Genomic DNA, 22,889 nt, shown 5'->3' on the forward strand with positions numbered 1-22,889 from the left:
AGCTCCGGCAAAAGCCGGAGCGTGCAAAAATTGCTACGAAACTCAGTTTCATTCCTCTCCACGGAAATCTTTAGTAAAAGGCGAAAGATTTTTACGATATGAAGAGAAACATGAGCATACCCAACACTGCCTTCCCCATCCTACCGCCATGGTTGCCGTCCTGTGCTAAGCCGCGGAGAGCTCCCAACTTCTGGAAAGGGGGGGGGGGGGGTCACTGCATGACACCCCCCAATTCCCCCCAAAAAGCTGCAAACCAGGAAAAGTCCACCCCTTTCCCAGAATCCTCCATTCCTTTGGCTATTAGGTGGTGGGCAGCCTGGGACTTGTTGTCCCCTTTTCCAGCTGGGACTTGTTGTCCTCCTCTTCTCTGGCTAAGCACTGCCCTCCACTGCAGGAGGCGGGTCCAAGCGCTTGCTTGATAGGCAAATGAGGCTGCGGAGAAGCTGCAGGAGAAGGCATGTTTTATTTTTCTGACCAAAGAAGGAAAGCTCCGGCAAAAGCCGGAGCGTGCAAAAATTGCTACGAAACTCAGTTTCATTCCTCTCCACGGAAATCTTTAGTAAAAGGCGAAAGATTTTTACGATATGAAGAGAAACATGAGCATACCCAACACTGCCTTCCCCATCCTACCGCCATGGTTGCCGTCCTGTGCTAAGCCGCGGAGAGCTCCCAACTTCTGGAAAGGGGGGGGGGGGGGTCACTGCATGACACCCCCCAATTCCCCCCAAAAAGCTGCAAACCAGGAAAAGTCCACCCCTTTCCCAGAATCCTCCATTCCTTTGGCTATTAGGTGGTGGGCAGCCTGGGACTTGTTGTCCCCTTTTCCAGCTGGGACTTGTTGTCCTCCTCTTCTCTGGCTAAGCACTGCCCTCCACTGCAGGAGGCGGGTCCAAGCGCTTGCTTGATAGGCAAATGAGGCTGCGGAGAAGCTGCAGGAGAAGGCATGTTTTATTTTTCTGACCAAAGAAGGAAAGCTCCGGCAAAAGCCGGAGCGTGCAAAAATTGCTACGAAACTCAGTTTCATTCCTCTCCACGGAAATCTTTAGTAAAAGGCGAAAGATTTTTACGATATGAAGAGAAACATGAGCATACCCAACACTGCCTTCCCCATCCTACCGCCATGGTTGCCGTCCTGTGCTAAGCCGCGGAGAGCTCCCAACTTCTGGAAAGGGGGGGGGGGGGGTCACTGCATGACACCCCCCAATTCCCCCCAAAAAGCTGCAAACCAGGAAAAGTCCACCCCTTTCCCAGAATCCTCCATTCCTTTGGCTATTAGGTGGTGGGCAGCCTGGGACTTGTTGTCCCCTTTTCCAGCTGGGACTTGTTGTCCTCCTCTTCTCTGGCTAAGCACTGCCCTCCACTGCAGGAGGCGGGTCCAAGCGCTTGCTTGATAGGCAAATGAGGCTGCGGAGAAGCTGCAGGAGAAGGCATGTTTTATTTTTCTGACCAAAGAAGGAAAGCTCCGGCAAAAGCCGGAGCGTGCAAAAATTGCTACGAAACTCAGTTTCATTCCTCTCCACGGAAATCTTTAGTAAAAGGCGAAAGATTTTTACGATATGAAGAGAAACATGAGCATACCCAACACTGCCTTCCCCATCCTACCGCCATGGTTGCCGTCCTGTGCTAAGCCGCGGAGAGCTCCCAACTTCTGGAAAGGGGGGGGGGGGGGGTCACTGCATGACACCCCCCAATTCCCCCCAAAAAGCTGCAAACCAGGAAAAGTCCACCCCTTTCCCAGAATCCTCCATTCCTTTGGCTATTAGGTGGTGGGCAGCCTGGGACTTGTTGTCCCCTTTTCCAGCTGGGACTTGTTGTCCTCCTCTTCTCTGGCTAAGCACTGCCCTCCACTGCAGGAGGCGGGTCCAAGCGCTTGCTTGATAGGCAAATGAGGCTGCGGAGAAGCTGCAGGAGAAGGCATGTTTTATTTTTCTGACCAAAGAAGGAAAGCTCCGGCAAAAGCCGGAGCGTGCAAAAATTGCTACGAAACTCAGTTTCATTCCTCTCCACGGAAATCTTTAGTAAAAGGCGAAAGATTTTTACGATATGAAGAGAAACATGAGCATACCCAACACTGCCTTCCCCATCCTACCGCCATGGTTGCCGTCCTGTGCTAAGCCGCGGAGAGCTCCCAACTTCTGGAAAGGGGGGGGGGGGGGGTCACTGCATGACACCCCCCAATTCCCCCCAAAAAGCTGCAAACCAGGAAAAGTCCACCCCTTTCCCAGAATCCTCCATTCCTTTGGCTATTAGGTGGTGGGCAGCCTGGGACTTGTTGTCCCCTTTTCCAGCTGGGACTTGTTGTCCTCCTCTTCTCTGGCTAAGCACTGCCCTCCACTGCAGGAGGCGGGTCCAAGCGCTTGCTTGATAGGCAAATGAGGCTGCGGAGAAGCTGCAGGAGAAGGCATGTTTTATTTTTCTGACCAAAGAAGGAAAGCTCCGGCAAAAGCCGGAGCGTGCAAAAATTGCTACGAAACTCAGTTTCATTCCTCTCCACGGAAATCTTTAGTAAAAGGCGAAAGATTTTTACGATATGAAGAGAAACATGAGCATACCCAACACTGCCTTCCCCATCCTACCGCCATGGTTGCCGTCCTGTGCTAAGCCGCGGAGAGCTCCCAACTTCTGGAAAGGGGGGGGGGGGGGGTCACTGCATGACACCCCCCAAAAAGCTGCAAACCAGGAAAAGTCCACCCCTTTCCCAGAATCCTCCATTCCTTTGGCTATTAGGTGGTGGGCAGCCTGGGACTTGTTGTCCCCTTTTCCAGCTGGGACTTGTTGTCCTCCTCTTCTCTGGCTAAGCACTGCCCTCCACTGCAGGAGGCGGGTCCAAGCGCTTGCTTGATAGGCAAATGAGGCTGCGGAGAAGCTGCAGGAGAAGGCATGTTTTATTTTTCTGACCAAAGAAGGAAAGCTCCGGCAAAAGCCGGAGCGTGCAAAAATTGCTACGAAACTCAGTTTCATTCCTCTCCACGGAAATCTTTAGTAAAAGGCGAAAGATTTTTACGATATGAAGAGAAACATGAGCATACCCAACACTGCCTTCCCCATCCTACCGCCATGGTTGCCGTCCTGTGCTAAGCCGCGGAGAGCTCCCAACTTCTGGAAAGGGGGGGGGGGGGGTCACTGCATGACACCCCCCAATTCCCCCCAAAAAGCTGCAAACCAGGAAAAGTCCACCCCTTTCCCAGAATCCTCCATTCCTTTGGCTATTAGGTGGTGGGCAGCCTGGGACTTGTTGTCCCCTTTTCCAGCTGGGACTTGTTGTCCTCCTCTTCTCTGGCTAAGCACTGCCCTCCACTGCAGGAGGCGGGTCCAAGCGCTTGCTTGATAGGCAAATGAGGCTGCGGAGAAGCTGCAGGAGAAGGCATGTTTTATTTTTCTGACCAAAGAAGGAAAGCTCCGGCAAAAGCCGGAGCGTGCAAAAATTGCTACGAAACTCAGTTTCATTCCTCTCCACGGAAATCTTTAGTAAAAGGCGAAAGATTTTTACGATATGAAGAGAAACATGAGCATACCCAACACTGCCTTCCCCATCCTACCGCCATGGTTGCCGTCCTGTGCTAAGCCGCGGAGAGCTCCCAACTTCTGGAAAGGGGGGGGGGGGGGTCACTGCATGACACCCCCCAATTCCCCCCAAAAAGCTGCAAACCAGGAAAAGTCCACCCCTTTCCCAGAATCCTCCATTCCTTTGGCTATTAGGTGGTGGGCAGCCTGGGACTTGTTGTCCCCTTTTCCAGCTGGGACTTGTTGTCCTCCTCTTCTCTGGCTAAGCACTGCCCTCCACTGCAGGAGGCGGGTCCAAGCGCTTGCTTGATAGGCAAATGAGGCTGCGGAGAAGCTGCAGGAGAAGGCATGTTTTATTTTTCTGACCAAAGAAGGAAAGCTCCGGCAAAAGCCGGAGCGTGCAAAAATTGCTACGAAACTCAGTTTCATTCCTCTCCACGGAAATCTTTAGTAAAAGGCGAAAGATTTTTACGATATGAAGAGAAACATGAGCATACCCAACACTGCCTTCCCCATCCTACCGCCATGGTTGCCGTCCTGTGCTAAGCCGCGGAGAGCTCCCAACTTCTGGAAAGGGGGGGGGGGGGGTCACTGCATGACACCCCCCAATTCCCCCCAAAAAGCTGCAAACCAGGAAAAGTCCACCCCTTTCCCAGAATCCTCCATTCCTTTGGCTATTAGGTGGTGGGCAGCCTGGGACTTGTTGTCCCCTTTTCCAGCTGGGACTTGTTGTCCTCCTCTTCTCTGGCTAAGCACTGCCCTCCACTGCAGGAGGCGGGTCCAAGCGCTTGCTTGATAGGCAAATGAGGCTGCGGAGAAGCTGCAGGAGAAGGCATGTTTTATTTTTCTGACCAAAGAAGGAAAGCTCCGGCAAAAGCCGGAGCGTGCAAAAATTGCTACGAAACTCAGTTTCATTCCTCTCCACGGAAATCTTTAGTAAAAGGCGAAAGATTTTTACGATATGAAGAGAAACATGAGCATACCCAACACTGCCTTCCCCATCCTACCGCCATGGTTGCCGTCCTGTGCTAAGCCGCGGAGAGCTCCCAACTTCTGGAAAGGGGGGGGGGGGGGGTCACTGCATGACACCCCCCAATTCCCCCCAAAAAGCTGCAAACCAGGAAAAGTCCACCCCTTTCCCAGAATCCTCCATTCCTTTGGCTATTAGGTGGTGGGCAGCCTGGGACTTGTTGTCCCCTTTTCCAGCTGGGACTTGTTGTCCTCCTCTTCTCTGGCTAAGCACTGCCCTCCACTGCAGGAGGCGGGTCCAAGCGCTTGCTTGATAGGCAAATGAGGCTGCGGAGAAGCTGCAGGAGAAGGCATGTTTTATTTTTCTGACCAAAGAAGGAAAGCTCCGGCAAAAGCCGGAGCGTGCAAAAATTGCTACGAAACTCAGTTTCATTCCTCTCCACGGAAATCTTTAGTAAAAGGCGAAAGATTTTTACGATATGAAGAGAAACATGAGCATACCCAACACTGCCTTCCCCATCCTACCGCCATGGTTGCCGTCCTGTGCTAAGCCGCGGAGAGCTCCCAACTTCTGGAAAGGGGGGGGGGGGGGGGTCACTGCATGACACCCCCCAAAAAGCTGCAAACCAGGAAAAGTCCACCCCTTTCCCAGAATCCTCCATTCCTTTGGCTATTAGGTGGTGGGCAGCCTGGGACTTGTTGTCCCCTTTTCCAGCTGGGACTTGTTGTCCTCCTCTTCTCTGGCTAAGCACTGCCCTCCACTGCAGGAGGCGGGTCCAAGCGCTTGCTTGATAGGCAAATGAGGCTGCGGAGAAGCTGCAGGAGAAGGCATGTTTTATTTTTCTGACCAAAGAAGGAAAGCTCCGGCAAAAGCCGGAGCGTGCAAAAATTGCTACGAAACTCAGTTTCATTCCTCTCCACGGAAATCTTTAGTAAAAGGCGAAAGATTTTTACGATATGAAGAGAAACATGAGCATACCCAACACTGCCTTCCCCATCCTACCGCCATGGTTGCCGTCCTGTGCTAAGCCGCGGAGAGCTCCCAACTTCTGGAAAGGGGGGGGGGGGGGTCACTGCATGACACCCCCCAATTCCCCCCAAAAAGCTGCAAACCAGGAAAAGTCCACCCCTTTCCCAGAATCCTCCATTCCTTTGGCTATTAGGTGGTGGGCAGCCTGGGACTTGTTGTCCCCTTTTCCAGCTGGGACTTGTTGTCCTCCTCTTCTCTGGCTAAGCACTGCCCTCCACTGCAGGAGGCGGGTCCAAGCGCTTGCTTGATAGGCAAATGAGGCTGCGGAGAAGCTGCAGGAGAAGGCATGTTTTATTTTTCTGACCAAAGAAGGAAAGCTCCGGCAAAAGCCGGAGCGTGCAAAAATTGCTACGAAACTCAGTTTCATTCCTCTCCACGGAAATCTTTAGTAAAAGGCGAAAGATTTTTACGATATGAAGAGAAACATGAGCATACCCAACACTGCCTTCCCCATCCTACCGCCATGGTTGCCGTCCTGTGCTAAGCCGCGGAGAGCTCCCAACTTCTGGAAAGGGGGGGGGGGGGGGGTCACTGCATGACACCCCCCAAAAAGCTGCAAACCAGGAAAAGTCCACCCCTTTCCCAGAATCCTCCATTCCTTTGGCTATTAGGTGGTGGGCAGCCTGGGACTTGTTGTCCCCTTTTCCAGCTGGGACTTGTTGTCCTCCTCTTCTCTGGCTAAGCACTGCCCTCCACTGCAGGAGGCGGGTCCAAGCGCTTGCTTGATAGGCAAATGAGGCTGCGGAGAAGCTGCAGGAGAAGGCATGTTTTATTTTTCTGACCAAAGAAGGAAAGCTCCGGCAAAAGCCGGAGCGTGCAAAAATTGCTACGAAACTCAGTTTCATTCCTCTCCACGGAAATCTTTAGTAAAAGGCGAAAGATTTTTACGATATGAAGAGAAACATGAGCATACCCAACACTGCCTTCCCCATCCTACCGCCATGGTTGCCGTCCTGTGCTAAGCCGCGGAGAGCTCCCAACTTCTGGAAAGGGGGGGGGGTCACTGCATGACACCCCCCAATTCCCCCCAAAAAGCTGCAAACCAGGAAAAGTCCACCCCTTTCCCAGAATCCTCCATTCCTTTGGCTATTAGGTGGTGGGCAGCCTGGGACTTGTTGTCCCCTTTTCCAGCTGGGACTTGTTGTCCTCCTCTTCTCTGGCTAAGCACTGCCCTCCACTGCAGGAGGCAGGTCCAAGCGCTTGCTTGATAGGCAAATGAGGCTGCGGAGAAGCTGCAGGAGAAGGCATGTTTTATTTTTCTGACCAAAGAAGGAAAGCTCCGGCAAAAGCCGGAGCGTGCAAAAATTGCTACGAAACTCAGTTTCATTCCTCTCCACGGAAATCTTTAGTAAAAGGCGAAAGATTTTTACGATATGAAGAGAAACATGAGCATACCCAACACTGCCTTCCCCATCCTACCGCCATGGTTGCCGTCCTGTGCTAAGCCGCGGAGAGCTCCCAACTTCTGGAAAGGGGGGGGGGGGGGTCACTGCATGACACCCCCCAAAAAGCTGCAAACCAGGAAAAGTCCACCCCTTTCCCAGAATCCTCCATTCCTTTGGCTATTAGGTGGTGGGCAGCCTGGGACTTGTTGTCCCCTTTTCCAGCTGGGACTTGTTGTCCTCCTCTTCTCTGGCTAAGCACTGCCCTCCACTGCAGGAGGCGGGTCCAAGCGCTTGCTTGATAGGCAAATGAGGCTGCGGAGAAGCTGCAGGAGAAGGCATGTTTTATTTTTCTGACCAAAGAAGGAAAGCTCCGGCAAAAGCCGGAGCGTGCAAAAATTGCTACGAAACTCAGTTTCATTCCTCTCCACGGAAATCTTTAGTAAAAGGCGAAAGATTTTTACGATATGAAGAGAAACATGAGCATACCCAACACTGCCTTCCCCATCCTACCGCCATGGTTGCCGTCCTGTGCTAAGCCGCGGAGAGCTCCCAACTTCTGGAAAGGGGGGGGGGGGTCACTGCATGACACCCCCCAATTCCCCCCAAAAAGCTGCAAACCAGGAAAAGTCCACCCCTTTCCCAGAATCCTCCATTCCTTTGGCTATTAGGTGGTGGGCAGCCTGGGACTTGTTGTCCCCTTTTCCAGCTGGGACTTGTTGTCCTCCTCTTCTCTGGCTAAGCACTGCCCTCCACTGCAGGAGGCGGGTCCAAGCGCTTGCTTGATAGGCAAATGAGGCTGCGGAGAAGCTGCAGGAGAAGGCATGTTTTATTTTTCTGACCAAAGAAGGAAAGCTCCGGCAAAAGCCGGAGCGTGCAAAAATTGCTACGAAACTCAGTTTCATTCCTCTCCACGGAAATCTTTAGTAAAAGGCGAAAGATTTTTACGATATGAAGAGAAACATGAGCATACCCAACACTGCCTTCCCCATCCTACCGCCATGGTTGCCGTCCTGTGCTAAGCCGCGGAGAGCTCCCAACTTCTGGAAAGGGGGGGGGGGTCACTGCATGACACCCCCCAATTCCCCCCAAAAAGCTGCAAACCAGGAAAAGTCCACCCCTTTCCCAGAATCCTCCATTCCTTTGGCTATTAGGTGGTGGGCAGCCTGGGACTTGTTGTCCCCTTTTCCAGCTGGGACTTGTTGTCCTCCTCTTCTCTGGCTAAGCACTGCCCTCCACTGCAGGAGGCGGGTCCAAGCGCTTGCTTGATAGGCAAATGAGGCTGCGGAGAAGCTGCAGGAGAAGGCATGTTTTATTTTTCTGACCAAAGAAGGAAAGCTCCGGCAAAAGCCGGAGCGTGCAAAAATTGCTACGAAACTCAGTTTCATTCCTCTCCACGGAAATCTTTAGTAAAAGGCGAAAGATTTTTACGATATGAAGAGAAACATGAGCATACCCAACACTGCCTTCCCCATCCTACCGCCATGGTTGCCGTCCTGTGCTAAGCCGCGGAGAGCTCCCAACTTCTGGAAAGGGGGGGGGGTCACTGCATGACACCCCCCAATTCCCCCCAAAAAGCTGCAAACCAGGAAAAGTCCACCCCTTTCCCAGAATCCTCCATTCCTTTGGCTATTAGGTGGTGGGCAGCCTGGGACTTGTTGTCCCCTTTTCCAGCTGGGACTTGTTGTCCTCCTCTTCTCTGGCTAAGCACTGCCCTCCACTGCAGGAGGCGGGTCCAAGCGCTTGCTTGATAGGCAAATGAGGCTGCGGAGAAGCTGCAGGAGAAGGCATGTTTTATTTTTCTGACCAAAGAAGGAAAGCTCCGGCAAAAGCCGGAGCGTGCAAAAATTGCTACGAAACTCAGTTTCATTCCTCTCCACGGAAATCTTTAGTAAAAGGCGAAAGATTTTTACGATATGAAGAGAAACATGAGCATACCCAACACTGCCTTCCCCATCCTACCGCCATGGTTGCCGTCCTGTGCTAAGCCGCGGAGAGCTCCCAACTTCTGGAAAGGGGGGGGGGTCACTGCATGACACCCCCCAATTCCCCCCAAAAAGCTGCAAACCAGGAAAAGTCCACCCCTTTCCCAGAATCCTCCATTCCTTTGGCTATTAGGTGGTGGGCAGCCTGGGACTTGTTGTCCCCTTTTCCAGCTGGGACTTGTTGTCCTCCTCTTCTCTGGCTAAGCACTGCCCTCCACTGCAGGAGGCGGGTCCAAGCGCTTGCTTGATAGGCAAATGAGGCTGCGGAGAAGCTGCAGGAGAAGGCATGTTTTATTTTTCTGACCAAAGAAGGAAAGCTCCGGCAAACGCTGGAGCGTGCAAAAATTGCTACGAAACTCAGTTTCATTCCTCTCCACGGAAATCTTTAGTAAAAGGCGAAAGATTTTTACGATATGAAGAGAAACATGAGCATACCCAACACTGCCTTCCCCATCCTACCGCCATGGTTGCCGTCCTGTGCTAAGCCGCGGAGAGCTCCCAACTTCTGGAAAGGGGGGGGGGGGGTCACTGCATGACACCCCCCAATTCCCCCCAAAAAGCTGCAAACCAGGAAAAGTCCACCCCTTTCCCAGAATCCTCCATTCCTTTGGCTATTAGGTGGTGGGCAGCCTGGGACTTGTTGTCCCCTTTTCCAGCTGGGACTTGTTGTCCTCCTCTTCTCTGGCTAAGCACTGCCCTCCACTGCAGGAGGCGGGTCCAAGCGCTTGCTTGATAGGCAAATGAGGCTGCGGAGAAGCTGCAGGAGAAGGCATGTTTTATTTTTCTGACCAAAGAAGGAAAGCTCCGGCAAACGCTGGAGCGTGCAAAAATTGCTACGAAACTCAGTTTCATTCCTCTCCACGGAAATCTTTAGTAAAAGGCGAAAGATTTTTACGATATGAAGAGAAACATGAGCATACCCAACACTGCCTTCCCCATCCTACCGCCATGGTTGCCATCCTGTGCTAAGCCGCGGAGAGCTCCCAACTTCTGGAAAGGGGGGGGGGGGGGGTCACTGCATGACACCCCCCAATTCCCCCCAAAAAGCTGCAAACCAGGAAAAGTCCACCCCTTTCCCAGAATCCTCCATTCCTTTGGCTATTAGGTGGTGGGCAGCCTGGGACTTGTTGTCCCCTTTTCCAGCTGGGACTTGTTGTCCTCCTCTTCTCTGGCTAAGCACTGCCCTCCACTGCAGGAGGCGGGTCCAAGCGCTTGCTTGATAGGCAAATGAGGCTGCGGAGAAGCTGCAGGAGAAGGCATGTTTTATTTTTCTGACCAAAGAAGGAAAGCTCCGGCAAAAGCCGGAGCGTGCAAAAATTGCTACGAAACTCAGTTTCATTCCTCTCCACGGAAATCTTTAGTAAAAGGCGAAAGATTTTTACGATATGAAGAGAAACATGAGCATACCCAACACTGCCTTCCCCATCCTACCGCCATGGTTGCCGTCCTGTGCTAAGCCGCGGAGAGCTCCCAACTTCTGGAAAGGGGGGGGGTCACTGCATGACACCCCCCAATTCCCCCCAAAAAGCTGCAAACCAGGAAAAGTCCACCCCTTTCCCAGAATCCTCCATTCCTTTGGCTATTAGGTGGTGGGCAGCCTGGGACTTGTTGTCCCCTTTTCCAGCTGGGACTTGTTGTCCTCCTCTTCTCTGGCTAAGCACTGCCCTCCACTGCAGGAGGCGGGTCCAAGCGCTTGCTTGATAGGCAAATGAGGCTGCGGAGAAGCTGCAGGAGAAGGCATGTTTTATTTTTCTGACCAAAGAAGGAAAGCTCCGGCAAAAGCCGGAGCGTGCAAAAATTGCTACGAAACTCAGTTTCATTCCTCTCCACGGAAATCTTTAGTAAAAGGCGAAAGATTTTTACGATATGAAGAGAAACATGAGCATACCCAACACTGCCTTCCCCATCCTACCGCCATGGTTGCCGTCCTGTGCTAAGCCGCGGAGAGCTCCCAACTTCTGGAAAGGGGGGGGGTCACTGCATGACACCCCCCAATTCCCCCCAAAAAGCTGCAAACCAGGAAAAGTCCACCCCTTTCCCAGAATCCTCCATTCCTTTGGCTATTAGGTGGTGGGCAGCCTGGGACTTGTTGTCCCCTTTTCCAGCTGGGACTTGTTGTCCTCCTCTTCTCTGGCTAAGCACTGCCCTCCACTGCAGGAGGCGGGTCCAAGCGCTTGCTTGATAGGCAAATGAGGCTGCGGAGAAGCTGCAGGAGAAGGCATGTTTTATTTTTCTGACCAAAGAAGGAAAGCTCCGGCAAACGCTGGAGCGTGCAAAAATTGCTACGAAACTCAGTTTCATTCCTCTCCACGGAAATCTTTAGTAAAAGGCGAAAGATTTTTACGATATGAAGAGAAACATGAGCATACCCAACACTGCCTTCCCCATCCTACCGCCATGGTTGCCGTCCTGTGCTAAGCCGCGGAGAGCTCCCAACTTCTGGAAAGGGGGGGGGGGGTCACTGCATGACACCCCCCAATTCCCCCCAAAAAGCTGCAAACCAGGAAAAGTCCACCCCTTTCCCAGAATCCTCCATTCCTTTGGCTATTAGGTGGTGGGCAGCCTGGGACTTGTTGTCCCCTTTTCCAGCTGGGACTTGTTGTCCTCCTCTTCTCTGGCTAAGCACTGCCCTCCACTGCAGGAGGCGGGTCCAAGCGCTTGCTTGATAGGCAAATGAGGCTGCGGAGAAGCTGCAGGAGAAGGCATGTTTTATTTTTCTGACCAAAGAAGGAAAGCTCCGGCAAACGCTGGAGCGTGCAAAAATTGCTACGAAACACAGTTTCATTCCTCTCCACGGAAATCTTTAGTAAAAGGCGAAAGATTTTTACGATATGAAGAGAAACATGAGCATACCCAACACTGCCTTCCCCATCCTACCGCCATGGTTGCCGTCCTGTGCTAAGCCGCGGAGAGCTCCCAACTTCTGGAAAGGGGGGGGGGGGGGGTCACTGCATGACACCCCCCAATTCCCCCCAAAAAGCTGCAAACCAGGAAAAGTCCACCCCTTTCCCAGAATCCTCCATTCCTTTGGCTATTAGGTGGTGGGCAGCCTGGGACTTGTTGTCCTCCTCTTCTCTGGCTAAGCACTGCCCTCCACTGCAGGAGGCGGGTCCAAGCGCTTGCTTGATAGGCAAATGAGGCTGCGGAGAAGCTGCAGGAGAAGGCATGTTTTATTTTTCTGACCAAAGAAGGAAAGCTCCGGCAAAAGCCGGAGCGTGCAAAAATTGCTACGAAACTCAGTTTCATTCCTCTCCACGGAAATCTTTAGTAAAAGGCGAAAGATTTTTACGATATGAAGAGAAACATGAGCATACCCAACACTGCCTTCCCCATCCTACCGCCATGGTTGCCGTCCTGTGCTAAGCCGCGGAGAGCTCCCAACTTCTGGAAAGGGGGGGGGGTCACTGCATGACACCCCCCAATTCCCCCCAAAAAGCTGCAAACCAGGAAAAGTCCACCCCTTTCCCAGAATCCTCCATTCCTTTGGCTATTAGGTGGTGGGCAGCCTGGGACTTGTTGTCCCCTTTTCCAGCTGGGACTTGTTGTCCTCCTCTTCTCTGGCTAAGCACTGCCCTCCACTGCAGGAGGCGGGTCCAAGCGCTTGCTTGATAGGCAAATGAGGCTGCGGAGAAGCTGCAGGAGAAGGCATGTTTTATTTTTCTGACCAAAGAAGGAAAGCTCCGGCAAACGCTGGAGCGTGCAAAAATTGCTACGAAACTCAGTTTCATTCCTCTCCACGGAAATCTTTAGTAAAAGGCGAAAGATTTTTACGATATGAAGAGAAACATGAGCATACCCAACACTGCCTTCCCCATCCTACCGCCATGGTTGCCGTCCTGTGCTAAGCCGCGGAGAGCTCCCAACTTCTGGAAAGGGGGGGGGGGGGTCACTGCATGACACCCCCCAATTCCCCCCAAAAAGCTGCAAACCAGGAAAAGTCCACCCCTTTCCCAGAATCCTCCATTCCTTTGGCTATTAGGTGGTGGGCAGCCTGGGACTTGTTGTCCCCTTTTCCAGCTGGGACTTGTTGTCCTCCTCTTCTCTGGCTAAGCACTGCCCTCCACTGCAGGAGGCGGGTCCAAGCGCTTGCTTGATAGGCAAATGAGGCTGCGGAGAAGCTGCAGGAGAAGGCATGTTTTATTTTTCTGACCAAAGAAGGAAAGCTCCGGCAAAAGCCGGAGCGTGCAAAAATTGCTACGAAACTCAGTTTCATTCCTCTCCACGGAAATCTTTAGTAAAAGGCGAAAGATTTTTACGATATGAAGAGAAACATGAGCATACCCAACACTGCCTTCCCCATCCTACCGCCATGGTTGCCGTCCTGTGCTAAGCCGCGGAGAGCTCCCAACTTCTGGAAAGGGGGGGGGGGGGGTCACTGCATGACACCCCCCAATTCCCCCCAAAAAGCTGCAAACCAGGAAAAGTCCACCCCTTTCCCAGAATCCTCCATTCCTTTGGCTATTAGGTGGTGGGCAGCCTGGGACTTGTTGTCCCCTTTTCCAGCTGGGACTTGTTGTCCTCCTCTTCTCTGGCTAAGCACTGCCCTCCACTGCAGGAGGCGGGTCCAAGCGCTTGCTTGATAGGCAAATGAGGCTGCGGAGAAGCTGCAGGAGAAGGCATGTTTTATTTTTCTGACCAAAGAAGGAAAGCTCCGGCAAAAGCCGGAGCGTGCAAAAATTGCTACGAAACTCAGTTTCATTCCTCTCCACGGAAATCTTTAGTAAAAGGCGAAAGATTTTTACGATATGAAGAGAAACATGAGCATACCCAACACTGCCTTCCCCATCCTACCGCCATGGTTGCCGTCCTGTGCTAAGCCGCGGAGAGCTCCCAACTTCTGGAAAGGGGGGGGGGGGGGTCACTGCATGACACCCCCCAATTCCCCCCAAAAAGCTGCAAACCAGGAAAAGTCCACCCCTTTCCCAGAATCCTCCATTCCTTTGGCTATTAGGTGGTGGGCAGCCTGGGACTTGTTGTCCCCTTTTCCAGCTGGGACTTGTTGTCCTCCTCTTCTCTGGCTAAGCACTGCCCTCCACTGCAGGAGGCGGGTCCAAGCGCTTGCTTGATAGGCAAATGAGGCTGCGGAGAAGCTGCAGGAGAAGGCATGTTTTATTTTTCTGACCAAAGAAGGAAAGCTCCGGCAAAAGCCGGAGCGTGCAAAAATTGCTACGAAACTCAGTTTCATTCCTCTCCACGGAAATCTTTAGTAAAAGGCGAAAGATTTTTACGATATGAAGAGAAACATGAGCATACCCAACACTGCCTTCCCCATCCTACCGCCATGGTTGCCGTCCTGTGCTAAGCCGCGGAGAGCTCCCAACTTCTGGAAAGGGGGGGGGGGGTCACTGCATGACACCCCCCAAAAAGCTGCAAACCAGGAAAAGTCCACCCCTTTCCCAGAATCCTCCATTCCTTTGGCTATTAGGTGGTGGGCAGCCTGGGACTTGTTGTCCCCTTTTCCAGCTGGGACTTGTTGTCCTCCTCTTCTCTGGCTAAGCACTGCCCTCCACTGCAGGAGGCGGGTCCAAGCGCTTGCTTGATAGGCAAATGAGGCTGCGGAGAAGCTGCAGGAGAAGGCATGTTTTATTTTTCTGACCAAAGAAGGAAAGCTCCGGCAAAAGCCGGAGCGTGCAAAAATTGCTACGAAACTCAGTTTCATTCCTCTCCACGGAAATCTTTAGTAAAAGGCGAAAGATTTTTACGATATGAAGAGAAACATGAGCATACCCAACACTGCCTTCCCCATCCTACCGCCATGGTTGCCGTCCTGTGCTAAGCCGCGGAGAGCTCCCAACTTCTGGAAAGGGGGGGGGGGGGTCACTGCATGACACCCCCCAATTCCCCCCAAAAAGCTGCAAACCAGGAAAAGTCCACCCCTTTCCCAGAATCCTCCATTCCTTTGGCTATTAGGTGGTGGGCAGCCTGGGACTTGTTGTCCCCTTTTCCAGCTGGGACTTGTTGTCCTCCTCTTCTCTGGCTAAGCACTGCCCTCCACTGCAGGAGGCGGGTCCAAGCGCTTGCTTGATAGGCAAATGAGGCTGCGGAGAAGCTGCAGGAGAAGGCATGTTTTATTTTTCTGACCAAAGAAGGAAAGCTCCGGCAAAAGCCGGAGCGTGCAAAAATTGCTACGAAACTCAGTTTCATTCCTCTCCACGGAAATCTTTAGTAAAAGGCGAAAGATTTTTACGATATGAAGAGAAACATGAGCATACCCAACACTGCCTTCCCCATCCTACCGCCATGGTTGCCGTCCTGTGCTAAGCCGCGGAGAGCTCCCAACTTCTGGAAAGGGGGGGGGGGGGGGGTCACTGCATGACACCCCCCAATTCCCCCCAAAAAGCTGCAAACCAGGAAAAGTCCACCCCTTTCCCAGAATCCTCCATTCCTTTGGCTATTAGGTGGTGGGCAGCCTGGGACTTGTTGTCCCCTTTTCCAGCTGGGACTTGTTGTCCTCCTCTTCTCTGGCTAAGCACTGCCCTCCACTGCAGGAGGCGGGTCCAAGCGCTTGCTTGATAGGCAAATGAGGCTGCGGAGAAGCTGCAGGAGAAGGCATGTTTTATTTTTCTGACCAAAGAAGGAAAGCTCCGGCAAAAGCCGGAGCGTGCAAAAATTGCTACGAAACTCAGTTTCATTCCTCTCCACGGAAATCTTTAGTAAAAGGCGAAAGATTTTTACGATATGAAGAGAAACATGAGCATACCCAACACTGCCTTCCCCATCCTACCGCCATGGTTGCCGTCCTGTGCTAAGCCGCGGAGAGCTCCCAACTTCTGGAAAGGGGGGGGGGGGGGTCACTGCATGACACCCCCCAAAAAGCTGCAAACCAGGAAAAGTCCACCCCTTTCCCAGAATCCTCCATTCCTTTGGCTATTAGGTGGTGGGCAGCCTGGGACTTGTTGTCCCCTTTTCCAGCTGGGACTTGTTGTCCTCCTCTTCTCTGGCTAAGCACTGCCCTCCACTGCAGGAGGCGGGTCCAAGCGCTTGCTTGATAGGCAAATGAGGCTGCGGAGAAGCTGCAGGAGAAGGCATGTTTTATTTTTCTGACCAAAGAAGGAAAGCTCCGGCAAAAGCTGGAGCGTGCAAAAATTGCTACGAAACTCAGTTTCATTCCTCTCCACGGAAATCTTTAGTAAAAGGCGAAAGATTTTTACGATATGAAGAGAAACATGAGCATACCCAACACTGCCTTCCCCATCCTACCGCCATGGTTGCCGTCCTGTGCTAAGCCGCGGAGAGCTCCCAACTTCTGGAAAGGGGGGGGGGGGGTCACTGCATGACACCCCCCAATTCCCCCCAAAAAGCTGCAAACCAGGAAAAGTCCACCCCTTTCCCAGAATCCTCCATTCCTTTGGCTATTAGGTGGTGGGCAGCCTGGGACTTGTTGTCCCCTTTTCCAGCTGGGACTTGTTGTCCTCCTCTTCTCTGGCTAAGCACTGCCCTCCACTGCAGGAGGCGGGTCCAAGCGCTTGCTTGATAGGCAAATGAGGCTGCGGAGAAGCTGCAGGAGAAGGCATGTTTTATTTTTCTGACCAAAGAAGGAAAGCTCCGGCAAAAGCCGGAGCGTGCAAAAATTGCTACGAAACTCAGTTTCATTCCTCTCCACGGAAATCTTTAGTAAAAGGCGAAAGATTTTTACGATATGAAGAGAAACATGAGCATACCCAACACTGCCTTCCCCATCCTACCGCCATGGTTGCCGTCCTGTGCTAAGCCGCGGAGAGCTCCCAACTTCTGGAAAGGGGGGGGGGGGGGGTCACTGCATGACACCCCCCAAAAAGCTGCAAACCAGGAAAAGTCCACCCCTTTCCCAGAATCCTCCATTCCTTTGGCTATTAGGTGGTGGGCAGCCTGGGACTTGTTGTCCCCTTTTCCAGCTGGGACTTGTTGTCCTCCTCTTCTCTGGCTAAGCACTGCCCTCCACTGCAGGAGGCGGGTCCAAGCGCTTGCTTGATAGGCAAATGAGGCTGCGGAGAAGCTGCAGGAGAAGGCATGTTTTATTTTTCTGACCAAAGAAGGAAAGCTCCGGCAAAAGCCGGAGCGTGCAAAAATTGCTACGAAACTCAGTTTCATTCCTCTCCACGGAAATCTTTAGTAAAAGGCGAAAGATTTTTACGATATGAAGAGAAACATGAGCATACCCAACACTGCCTTCCCCATCCTACCGCCATGGTTGCCGTCCTGTGCTAAGCCGCGGAGAGCTCCCAACTTCTGGAAAGGGGGGGGGGGGGGTCACTGCATGACACCCCCCAAAAAGCTGCAAACCAGGAAAAGTCCACCCCTTTCCCAGAATCCTCCATTCCTTTGGCTATTAGGTGGTGGGCAGCCTGGGACTTGTTGTCCCCTTTTCCAGCTGGGACTTGTTGTCCTCCTCTTCTCTGGCTAAGCACTGCCCTCCACTGCAGGAGGCGGGTCCAAGCGCTTGCTTGATAGGCAAATGAGGCTGCGGAGAAGCTGCAGGAGAAGGCATGTTTTATTTTTCTGACCAAAGAAGGAAAGCTCCGGCAAAAGCCGGAGCGTGCAAAAATTGCTACGAAACTCAGTTTCATTCCTCTCCACGGAAATCTTTAGTAAAAGGCGAAAGATTTTTACGATATGAAGAGAAACATGAGCATACCCAACACTGCCTTCCCCATCCTACCGCCATGGTTGCCGTCCTGTGCTAAGCCGCGGAGAGCTCCCAACTTCTGGAAAGGGGGGGGGGGGGGTCACTGCATGACACCCCCCAATTCCCCCCAAAAAGCTGCAAACCAGGAAAAGTCCACCCCTTTCCCAGAATCCTCCATTCCTTTGGCTATTAGGTGGTGGGCAGCCTGGGACTTGTTGTCCCCTTTTCCAGCTGGGACTTGTTGTCCTCCTCTTCTCTGGCTAAGCACTGCCCTCCACTGCAGGAGGCGGGTCCAAGCGCTTGCTTGATAGGCAAATGAGGCTGCGGAGAAGCTGCAGGAGAAGGCATGTTTTATTTTTCTGACCAAAGAAGGAAAGCTCCGGCAAAAGCCGGAGCGTGCAAAAATTGCTACGAAACTCAGTTTCATTCCTCTCCACGGAAATCTTTAGTAAAAGGCGAAAGATTTTTACGATATGAAGAGAAACATGAGCATACCCAACACTGCCTTCCCCATCCTACCGCCATGGTTGCCGTCCTGTGCTAAGCCGCGGAGAGCTCCCAACTTCTGGAAAGGGGGGGGGGGGGGTCACTGCATGACACCCCCCAATTCCCCCCAAAAAGCTGCAAACCAGGAAAAGTCCACCCCTTTCCCAGAATCCTCCATTCCTTTGGCTATTAGGTGGTGGGCAGCCTGGGACTTGTTGTCCCCTTTTCCAGCTGGGACTTGTTGTCCTCCTCTTCTCTGGCTAAGCACTGCCCTCCACTGCAGGAGGCGGGTCCAAGCGCTTGCTTGATAGGCAAATGAGGCTGCGGAGAAGCTGCAGGAGAAGGCATGTTTTATTTTTCTGACCAAAGAAGGAAAGCTCCGGCAAAAGCCGGAGCGTGCAAAAATTGCTACGAAACTCAGTTTCATTCCTCTCCACGGAAATCTTTAGTAAAAGGCGAAAGATTTTTACGATATGAAGAGAAACATGAGCATACCCAACACTGCCTTCCCCATCCTACCGCCATGGTTGCCGTCCTGTGCTAAGCCGCGGAGAGCTCCCAACTTCTGGAAAGGGGGGGGGGGGGGTCACTGCATGACACCCCCCAATTCCCCCCAAAAAGCTGCAAACCAGGAAAAGTCCACCCCTTTCCCAGAATCCTCCATTCCTTTGGCTATTAGGTGGTGGGCAGCCTGGGACTTGTTGTCCCCTTTTCCAGCTGGGACTTGTTGTCCTCCTCTTCTCTGGCTAAGCACTGCCCTCCACTGCAGGAGGCAGGTCCAAGCGCTTGCTTGATAGGCAAATGAGGCTGCGGAGAAGCTGCAGGAGAAGGCATGTTTTATTTTTCTGACCAAAGAAGGAAAGCTCCGGCAAAAGCCGGAGCGTGCAAAAATTGCTACGAAACTCAGTTTCATTCCTCTCCACGGAAATCTTTAGTAAAAGGCGAAAGATTTTTACGATATGAAGAGAAACATGAGCATACCCAACACTGCCTTCCCCATCCTACCGCCATGGTTGCCGTCCTGTGCTAAGCCGCGGAGAGCTCCCAACTTCTGGAAAGGGGGGGGGGGGGGTCACTGCATGACACCCCCCAAAAAGCTGCAAACCAGGAAAAGTCCACCCCTTTCCCAGAATCCTCCATTCCTTTGGCTATTAGGTGGTGGGCAGCCTGGGACTTGTTGTCCCCTTTTCCAGCTGGGACTTGTTGTCCTCCTCTTCTCTGGCTAAGCACTGCCCTCCACTGCAGGAGGCGGGTCCAAGCGCTTGCTTGATAGGCAAATGAGGCTGCGGAGAAGCTGCAGGAGAAGGCATGTTTTATTTTTCTGACCAAAGAAGGAAAGCTCCGGCAAAAGCTGGAGCGTGCAAAAATTGCTACGAAACTCAGTTTCATTCCTCTCCACGGAAATCTTTAGTAAAAGGCGAAAGATTTTTACGATATGAAGAGAAACATGAGCATACCCAACACTGCCTTCCCCATCCTACCGCCATGGTTGCCGTCCTGTGCTAAGCCGCGGAGAGCTCCCAACTTCTGGAAAGGGGGGGGGGGGGGGTCACTGCATGACACCCCCCAATTCCCCCCAAAAAGCTGCAAACCAGGAAAAGTCCACCCCTTTCCCAGAATCCTCCATTCCTTTGGCTATTAGGTGGTGGGCAGCCTGGGACTTGTTGTCCCCTTTTCCAGCTGGGACTTGTTGTCCTCCTCTTCTCTGGCTAAGCACTGCCCTCCACTGCAGGAGGCGGGTCCAAGCGCTTGCTTGATAGGCAAATGAGGCTGCGGAGAAGCTGCAGGAGAAGGCATGTTTTATTTTTCTGACCAAAGAAGGAAAGCTCCGGCAAAAGCCGGAGCGTGCAAAAATTGCTACGAAACTCAGTTTCATTCCTCTCCACGGAAATCTTTAGTAAAAGGCGAAAGATTTTTACGATATGAAGAGAAACATGAGCATACCCAACACTGCCTTCCCCATCCTACCGCCATGGTTGCCGTCCTGTGCTAAGCCGCGGAGAGCTCCCAACTTCTGGAAAGGGGGGGGGGGGGGGGTCACTGCATGACACCCCCCAAAAAGCTGCAAACCAGGAAAAGTCCACCCCTTTCCCAGAATCCTCCATTCCTTTGGCTATTAGGTGGTGGGCAGCCTGGGACTTGTTGTCCCCTTTTCCAGCTGGGACTTGTTGTCCTCCTCTTCTCTGGCTAAGCACTGCCCTCCACTGCAGGAGGCGGGTCCAAGCGCTTGCTTGATAGGCAAATGAGGCTGCGGAGAAGCTGCAGGAGAAGGCATGTTTTATTTTTCTGACCAAAGAAGGAAAGCTCCGGCAAAAGCCGGAGCGTGCAAAAATTGCTACGAAACTCAGTTTCATTCCTCTCCACGGAAATCTTTAGTAAAAGGCGAAAGATTTTTACGATATGAAGAGAAACATGAGCATACCCAACACTGCCTTCCCCATCCTACCGCCATGGTTGCCGTCCTGTGCTAAGCCGCGGAGAGCTCCCAACTTCTGGAAAGGGGGGGGGGGGGTCACTGCATGACACCCCCCAATTCCCCCCAAAAAGCTGCAAACCAGGAAAAGTCCACCCCTTTCCCAGAATCCTCCATTCCTTTGGCTATTAGGTGGTGGGCAGCCTGGGACTTGTTGTCCCCTTTTCCAGCTGGGACTTGTTGTCCTCCTCTTCTCTGGCTAAGCACTGCCCTCCACTGCAGGAGGCGGGTCCAAGCGCTTGCTTGATAGGCAAATGAGGCTGCGGAGAAGCTGCAGGAGAAGGCATGTTTTATTTTTCTGACCAAAGAAGGAAAGCTCCGGCAAAAGCCGGAGCGTGCAAAAATTGCTACGAAACTCAGTTTCATTCCTCTCCACGGAAATCTTTAGTAAAAGGCGAAAGATTTTTACGATATGAAGAGAAACATGAGCATACCCAACACTGCCTTCCCCATCCTACCGCCATGGTTGCCGTCCTGTGCTAAGCCGCGGAGAGCTCCCAACTTCTGGAAAGGGGGGGGGGGGGTCACTGCATGACACCCCCCAATTCCCCCCAAAAAGCTGCAAACCAGGAAAAGTCCACCCCTTTCCCAGAATCCTCCATTCCTTTGGCTATTAGGTGGTGGGCAGCCTGGGACTTGTTGTCCCCTTTTCCAGCTGGGACTTGTTGTCCTCCTCTTCTCTGGCTAAGCACTGCCCTCCACTGCAGGAGGCGGGTCCAAGCGCTTGCTTGATAGGCAAATGAGGCTGCGGAGAAGCTGCAGGAGAAGGCATGTTTTATTTTTCTGACCAAAGAAGGAAAGCTCCGGCAAAAGCCGGAGCGTGCAAAAATTGCTACGAAACTCAGTTTCATTCCTCTCCACGGAAATCTTTAGTAAAAGGCGAAAGATTTTTACGATATGAAGAGAAACATGAGCATACCCAACACTGCCTTCCCCATCCTACCGCCATGGTTGCCGTCCTGTGCTAAGCCGCGGAGAGCTCCCAACTTCTGGAAAGGGGGGGGGGGGGGGTCACTGCATGACACCCCCCAAAAAGCTGCAAACCAGGAAAAGTCCACCCCTTTCCCAGAATCCTCCATTCCTTTGGCTATTAGGTGGTGGGCAGCCTGGGACTTGTTGTCCCCTTTTCCAGCTGGGACTTGTTGTCCTCCTCTTCTCTGGCTAAGCACTGCCCTCCACTGCAGGAGGCGGGTCCAAGCGCTTGCTTGATAGGCAAATGAGGCTGCGGAGAAGCTGCAGGAGAAGGCATGTTTTATTTTTCTGACCAAAGAAGGAAAGCTCCGGCAAAAGCCGGAGCGTGCAAAAATTGCTACGAAACTCAGTTTCATTCCTCTCCACGGAAATCTTTAGTAAAAGGCGAAAGATTTTTACGATATGAAGAGAAACATGAGCATACCCAACACTGCCTTCCCCATCCTACCGCCATGGTTGCCGTCCTGTGCTAAGCCGCGGAGAGCTCCCAACTTCTGGAAAGGGGGGGGGGGGTCACTGCATGACACCCCCCAATTCCCCCCAAAAAGCTGCAAACCAGGAAAAGTCCACCCCTTTCCCAGAATCCTCCATTCCTTTGGCTATTAGGTGGTGGGCAGCCTGGGACTTGTTGTCCCCTTTTCCAGCTGGGACTTGTTGTCCTCCTCTTCTCTGGCTAAGCACTGCCCTCCACTGCAGGAGGCGGGTCCAAGCGCTTGCTTGATAGGCAAATGAGGCTGCGGAGAAGCTGCAGGAGAAGGCATGTTTTATTTTTCTGACCAAAGAAGGAAAGCTCCGGCAAAAGCCGGAGCGTGCAAAAATTGCTACGAAACTCAGTTTCATTCCTCTCCACGGAAATCTTTAGTAAAAGGCGAAAGATTTTTACGATATGAAGAGAAACATGAGCATACCCAACACTGCCTTCCCCATCCTACCGCCATGGTTGCCGTCCTGTGCTAAGCCGCGGAGAGCTCCCAACTTCTGGAAAGGGGGGGGGGGGGGGGTCACTGCATGACACCCCCCAAAAAGCTGCAAACCAGGAAAAGTCCACCCCTTTCCCAGAATCCTCCATTCCTTTGGCTATTAGGTGGTGGGCAGCCTGGGACTTGTTGTCCCCTTTTCCAGCTGGGACTTGTTGTCCTCCTCTTCTCTGGCTAAGCACTGCCCTCCACTGCAGGAGGCGGGTCCAAGCGCTTGCTTGATAGGCAAATGAGGCTGCGGAGAAGCTGCAGGAGAAGGCATGTTTTATTTTTCTGACCAAAGAAGGAAAGCTCCGGCAAAAGCCGGAGCGTGCAAAAATTGCTACGAAACTCAGTTTCATTCCTCTCCACGGAAATCTTTAGTAAAAGGCGAAAGATTTTTACGATATGAAGAGAAACATGAGCATACCCAACACTGCCTTCCCCATCCTACCGCCATGGTTGCCGTCCTGTGCTAAGCCGCGGAGAGCTCCCAACTTCTGGAAAGGGGGGGGGGGGGTCACTGC

The 22,889-nt window shown here is 52.6% G+C and overlaps 48 non-coding genes across 48 annotated transcripts; all 48 read right to left on the reverse strand.

The window, feature by feature from the left end:
* On the reverse strand, window positions 1-118 carry LOC130278199 (U5 spliceosomal RNA). The gene has a single exon (XR_008845859.1). It is a non-coding gene; the product is annotated as a U5 spliceosomal RNA (small nuclear RNA).
* A 368-nt stretch (window positions 119-486) lies between these two features.
* On the reverse strand, window positions 487-604 carry LOC130278200 (U5 spliceosomal RNA). Its single transcript, XR_008845860.1, has one exon. It is a non-coding gene; the product is annotated as a U5 spliceosomal RNA (small nuclear RNA).
* A 368-nt stretch (window positions 605-972) lies between these two features.
* On the reverse strand, window positions 973-1,090 carry LOC130278201 (U5 spliceosomal RNA). The gene has a single exon (XR_008845861.1). It is a non-coding gene; the product is annotated as a U5 spliceosomal RNA (small nuclear RNA).
* Window positions 1,091-1,458: 368 nt separating this feature from the next.
* Window positions 1,459-1,576, reverse strand: LOC130278202 (U5 spliceosomal RNA). Its single transcript, XR_008845862.1, has one exon. It is a non-coding gene; the product is annotated as a U5 spliceosomal RNA (small nuclear RNA).
* Window positions 1,577-1,945: 369 nt separating this feature from the next.
* On the reverse strand, window positions 1,946-2,063 carry LOC130278203 (U5 spliceosomal RNA). Its single transcript, XR_008845863.1, has one exon. It is a non-coding gene; the product is annotated as a U5 spliceosomal RNA (small nuclear RNA).
* Window positions 2,064-2,432: 369 nt separating this feature from the next.
* Window positions 2,433-2,550, reverse strand: LOC130278204 (U5 spliceosomal RNA). The gene has a single exon (XR_008845864.1). It is a non-coding gene; the product is annotated as a U5 spliceosomal RNA (small nuclear RNA).
* Window positions 2,551-2,909: 359 nt separating this feature from the next.
* On the reverse strand, window positions 2,910-3,027 carry LOC130278206 (U5 spliceosomal RNA). The gene has a single exon (XR_008845865.1). It is a non-coding gene; the product is annotated as a U5 spliceosomal RNA (small nuclear RNA).
* A 368-nt stretch (window positions 3,028-3,395) lies between these two features.
* Window positions 3,396-3,513, reverse strand: LOC130278207 (U5 spliceosomal RNA). Its single transcript, XR_008845866.1, has one exon. It is a non-coding gene; the product is annotated as a U5 spliceosomal RNA (small nuclear RNA).
* A 368-nt stretch (window positions 3,514-3,881) lies between these two features.
* Window positions 3,882-3,999, reverse strand: LOC130278208 (U5 spliceosomal RNA). Its single transcript, XR_008845867.1, has one exon. It is a non-coding gene; the product is annotated as a U5 spliceosomal RNA (small nuclear RNA).
* A 368-nt stretch (window positions 4,000-4,367) lies between these two features.
* On the reverse strand, window positions 4,368-4,485 carry LOC130278209 (U5 spliceosomal RNA). Its single transcript, XR_008845868.1, has one exon. It is a non-coding gene; the product is annotated as a U5 spliceosomal RNA (small nuclear RNA).
* A 369-nt stretch (window positions 4,486-4,854) lies between these two features.
* Window positions 4,855-4,972, reverse strand: LOC130278210 (U5 spliceosomal RNA). Its single transcript, XR_008845869.1, has one exon. It is a non-coding gene; the product is annotated as a U5 spliceosomal RNA (small nuclear RNA).
* A 360-nt stretch (window positions 4,973-5,332) lies between these two features.
* Window positions 5,333-5,450, reverse strand: LOC130278211 (U5 spliceosomal RNA). Its single transcript, XR_008845870.1, has one exon. It is a non-coding gene; the product is annotated as a U5 spliceosomal RNA (small nuclear RNA).
* Window positions 5,451-5,818: 368 nt separating this feature from the next.
* Window positions 5,819-5,936, reverse strand: LOC130278212 (U5 spliceosomal RNA). The gene has a single exon (XR_008845871.1). It is a non-coding gene; the product is annotated as a U5 spliceosomal RNA (small nuclear RNA).
* Window positions 5,937-6,296: 360 nt separating this feature from the next.
* LOC130278213 (U5 spliceosomal RNA) lies at window positions 6,297-6,414 on the reverse strand. Its single transcript, XR_008845872.1, has one exon. It is a non-coding gene; the product is annotated as a U5 spliceosomal RNA (small nuclear RNA).
* Window positions 6,415-6,778: 364 nt separating this feature from the next.
* Window positions 6,779-6,896, reverse strand: LOC130278214 (U5 spliceosomal RNA). The gene has a single exon (XR_008845873.1). It is a non-coding gene; the product is annotated as a U5 spliceosomal RNA (small nuclear RNA).
* A 358-nt stretch (window positions 6,897-7,254) lies between these two features.
* Window positions 7,255-7,372, reverse strand: LOC130278215 (U5 spliceosomal RNA). The gene has a single exon (XR_008845874.1). It is a non-coding gene; the product is annotated as a U5 spliceosomal RNA (small nuclear RNA).
* Window positions 7,373-7,738: 366 nt separating this feature from the next.
* Window positions 7,739-7,856, reverse strand: LOC130278217 (U5 spliceosomal RNA). Its single transcript, XR_008845875.1, has one exon. It is a non-coding gene; the product is annotated as a U5 spliceosomal RNA (small nuclear RNA).
* A 365-nt stretch (window positions 7,857-8,221) lies between these two features.
* On the reverse strand, window positions 8,222-8,339 carry LOC130278218 (U5 spliceosomal RNA). Its single transcript, XR_008845876.1, has one exon. It is a non-coding gene; the product is annotated as a U5 spliceosomal RNA (small nuclear RNA).
* Window positions 8,340-8,703: 364 nt separating this feature from the next.
* Window positions 8,704-8,821, reverse strand: LOC130278219 (U5 spliceosomal RNA). The gene has a single exon (XR_008845877.1). It is a non-coding gene; the product is annotated as a U5 spliceosomal RNA (small nuclear RNA).
* Window positions 8,822-9,185: 364 nt separating this feature from the next.
* Window positions 9,186-9,303, reverse strand: LOC130278322 (U5 spliceosomal RNA). Its single transcript, XR_008845970.1, has one exon. It is a non-coding gene; the product is annotated as a U5 spliceosomal RNA (small nuclear RNA).
* A 367-nt stretch (window positions 9,304-9,670) lies between these two features.
* Window positions 9,671-9,788, reverse strand: LOC130278323 (U5 spliceosomal RNA). The gene has a single exon (XR_008845971.1). It is a non-coding gene; the product is annotated as a U5 spliceosomal RNA (small nuclear RNA).
* Window positions 9,789-10,157: 369 nt separating this feature from the next.
* On the reverse strand, window positions 10,158-10,275 carry LOC130278220 (U5 spliceosomal RNA). Its single transcript, XR_008845878.1, has one exon. It is a non-coding gene; the product is annotated as a U5 spliceosomal RNA (small nuclear RNA).
* Window positions 10,276-10,638: 363 nt separating this feature from the next.
* On the reverse strand, window positions 10,639-10,756 carry LOC130278221 (U5 spliceosomal RNA). The gene has a single exon (XR_008845879.1). It is a non-coding gene; the product is annotated as a U5 spliceosomal RNA (small nuclear RNA).
* Window positions 10,757-11,119: 363 nt separating this feature from the next.
* On the reverse strand, window positions 11,120-11,237 carry LOC130278324 (U5 spliceosomal RNA). The gene has a single exon (XR_008845972.1). It is a non-coding gene; the product is annotated as a U5 spliceosomal RNA (small nuclear RNA).
* Window positions 11,238-11,603: 366 nt separating this feature from the next.
* Window positions 11,604-11,721, reverse strand: LOC130278333 (U5 spliceosomal RNA). Its single transcript, XR_008845980.1, has one exon. It is a non-coding gene; the product is annotated as a U5 spliceosomal RNA (small nuclear RNA).
* A 343-nt stretch (window positions 11,722-12,064) lies between these two features.
* LOC130278222 (U5 spliceosomal RNA) lies at window positions 12,065-12,182 on the reverse strand. Its single transcript, XR_008845880.1, has one exon. It is a non-coding gene; the product is annotated as a U5 spliceosomal RNA (small nuclear RNA).
* Window positions 12,183-12,546: 364 nt separating this feature from the next.
* Window positions 12,547-12,664, reverse strand: LOC130278325 (U5 spliceosomal RNA). Its single transcript, XR_008845974.1, has one exon. It is a non-coding gene; the product is annotated as a U5 spliceosomal RNA (small nuclear RNA).
* Window positions 12,665-13,031: 367 nt separating this feature from the next.
* LOC130278223 (U5 spliceosomal RNA) lies at window positions 13,032-13,149 on the reverse strand. Its single transcript, XR_008845881.1, has one exon. It is a non-coding gene; the product is annotated as a U5 spliceosomal RNA (small nuclear RNA).
* Window positions 13,150-13,517: 368 nt separating this feature from the next.
* On the reverse strand, window positions 13,518-13,635 carry LOC130278224 (U5 spliceosomal RNA). The gene has a single exon (XR_008845882.1). It is a non-coding gene; the product is annotated as a U5 spliceosomal RNA (small nuclear RNA).
* Window positions 13,636-14,003: 368 nt separating this feature from the next.
* Window positions 14,004-14,121, reverse strand: LOC130278225 (U5 spliceosomal RNA). The gene has a single exon (XR_008845883.1). It is a non-coding gene; the product is annotated as a U5 spliceosomal RNA (small nuclear RNA).
* A 356-nt stretch (window positions 14,122-14,477) lies between these two features.
* LOC130278226 (U5 spliceosomal RNA) lies at window positions 14,478-14,595 on the reverse strand. Its single transcript, XR_008845884.1, has one exon. It is a non-coding gene; the product is annotated as a U5 spliceosomal RNA (small nuclear RNA).
* A 367-nt stretch (window positions 14,596-14,962) lies between these two features.
* LOC130278228 (U5 spliceosomal RNA) lies at window positions 14,963-15,080 on the reverse strand. Its single transcript, XR_008845886.1, has one exon. It is a non-coding gene; the product is annotated as a U5 spliceosomal RNA (small nuclear RNA).
* Window positions 15,081-15,450: 370 nt separating this feature from the next.
* LOC130278229 (U5 spliceosomal RNA) lies at window positions 15,451-15,568 on the reverse strand. Its single transcript, XR_008845887.1, has one exon. It is a non-coding gene; the product is annotated as a U5 spliceosomal RNA (small nuclear RNA).
* Window positions 15,569-15,926: 358 nt separating this feature from the next.
* Window positions 15,927-16,044, reverse strand: LOC130278294 (U5 spliceosomal RNA). Its single transcript, XR_008845946.1, has one exon. It is a non-coding gene; the product is annotated as a U5 spliceosomal RNA (small nuclear RNA).
* Window positions 16,045-16,411: 367 nt separating this feature from the next.
* On the reverse strand, window positions 16,412-16,529 carry LOC130278230 (U5 spliceosomal RNA). Its single transcript, XR_008845888.1, has one exon. It is a non-coding gene; the product is annotated as a U5 spliceosomal RNA (small nuclear RNA).
* A 359-nt stretch (window positions 16,530-16,888) lies between these two features.
* Window positions 16,889-17,006, reverse strand: LOC130278231 (U5 spliceosomal RNA). The gene has a single exon (XR_008845889.1). It is a non-coding gene; the product is annotated as a U5 spliceosomal RNA (small nuclear RNA).
* Window positions 17,007-17,364: 358 nt separating this feature from the next.
* Window positions 17,365-17,482, reverse strand: LOC130278232 (U5 spliceosomal RNA). The gene has a single exon (XR_008845890.1). It is a non-coding gene; the product is annotated as a U5 spliceosomal RNA (small nuclear RNA).
* Window positions 17,483-17,850: 368 nt separating this feature from the next.
* LOC130278233 (U5 spliceosomal RNA) lies at window positions 17,851-17,968 on the reverse strand. Its single transcript, XR_008845891.1, has one exon. It is a non-coding gene; the product is annotated as a U5 spliceosomal RNA (small nuclear RNA).
* Window positions 17,969-18,336: 368 nt separating this feature from the next.
* On the reverse strand, window positions 18,337-18,454 carry LOC130278234 (U5 spliceosomal RNA). The gene has a single exon (XR_008845892.1). It is a non-coding gene; the product is annotated as a U5 spliceosomal RNA (small nuclear RNA).
* A 368-nt stretch (window positions 18,455-18,822) lies between these two features.
* Window positions 18,823-18,940, reverse strand: LOC130278235 (U5 spliceosomal RNA). The gene has a single exon (XR_008845893.1). It is a non-coding gene; the product is annotated as a U5 spliceosomal RNA (small nuclear RNA).
* A 358-nt stretch (window positions 18,941-19,298) lies between these two features.
* LOC130278296 (U5 spliceosomal RNA) lies at window positions 19,299-19,416 on the reverse strand. Its single transcript, XR_008845947.1, has one exon. It is a non-coding gene; the product is annotated as a U5 spliceosomal RNA (small nuclear RNA).
* Window positions 19,417-19,785: 369 nt separating this feature from the next.
* On the reverse strand, window positions 19,786-19,903 carry LOC130278236 (U5 spliceosomal RNA). The gene has a single exon (XR_008845894.1). It is a non-coding gene; the product is annotated as a U5 spliceosomal RNA (small nuclear RNA).
* A 360-nt stretch (window positions 19,904-20,263) lies between these two features.
* LOC130278237 (U5 spliceosomal RNA) lies at window positions 20,264-20,381 on the reverse strand. Its single transcript, XR_008845895.1, has one exon. It is a non-coding gene; the product is annotated as a U5 spliceosomal RNA (small nuclear RNA).
* A 367-nt stretch (window positions 20,382-20,748) lies between these two features.
* LOC130278239 (U5 spliceosomal RNA) lies at window positions 20,749-20,866 on the reverse strand. The gene has a single exon (XR_008845897.1). It is a non-coding gene; the product is annotated as a U5 spliceosomal RNA (small nuclear RNA).
* A 367-nt stretch (window positions 20,867-21,233) lies between these two features.
* On the reverse strand, window positions 21,234-21,351 carry LOC130278240 (U5 spliceosomal RNA). The gene has a single exon (XR_008845898.1). It is a non-coding gene; the product is annotated as a U5 spliceosomal RNA (small nuclear RNA).
* Window positions 21,352-21,710: 359 nt separating this feature from the next.
* Window positions 21,711-21,828, reverse strand: LOC130278241 (U5 spliceosomal RNA). Its single transcript, XR_008845899.1, has one exon. It is a non-coding gene; the product is annotated as a U5 spliceosomal RNA (small nuclear RNA).
* Window positions 21,829-22,194: 366 nt separating this feature from the next.
* LOC130278243 (U5 spliceosomal RNA) lies at window positions 22,195-22,312 on the reverse strand. The gene has a single exon (XR_008845900.1). It is a non-coding gene; the product is annotated as a U5 spliceosomal RNA (small nuclear RNA).
* Window positions 22,313-22,672: 360 nt separating this feature from the next.
* Window positions 22,673-22,790, reverse strand: LOC130278244 (U5 spliceosomal RNA). Its single transcript, XR_008845901.1, has one exon. It is a non-coding gene; the product is annotated as a U5 spliceosomal RNA (small nuclear RNA).
* Window positions 22,791-22,889: the final 99 nt, after the last annotated feature.

This window comes from Hyla sarda, chromosome 6 (genome assembly GCF_029499605.1).
Source record: "Hyla sarda isolate aHylSar1 chromosome 6, aHylSar1.hap1, whole genome shotgun sequence".
In the NCBI taxonomy this organism is placed as follows: Eukaryota; Metazoa; Chordata; class Amphibia; order Anura; family Hylidae; genus Hyla; species Hyla sarda.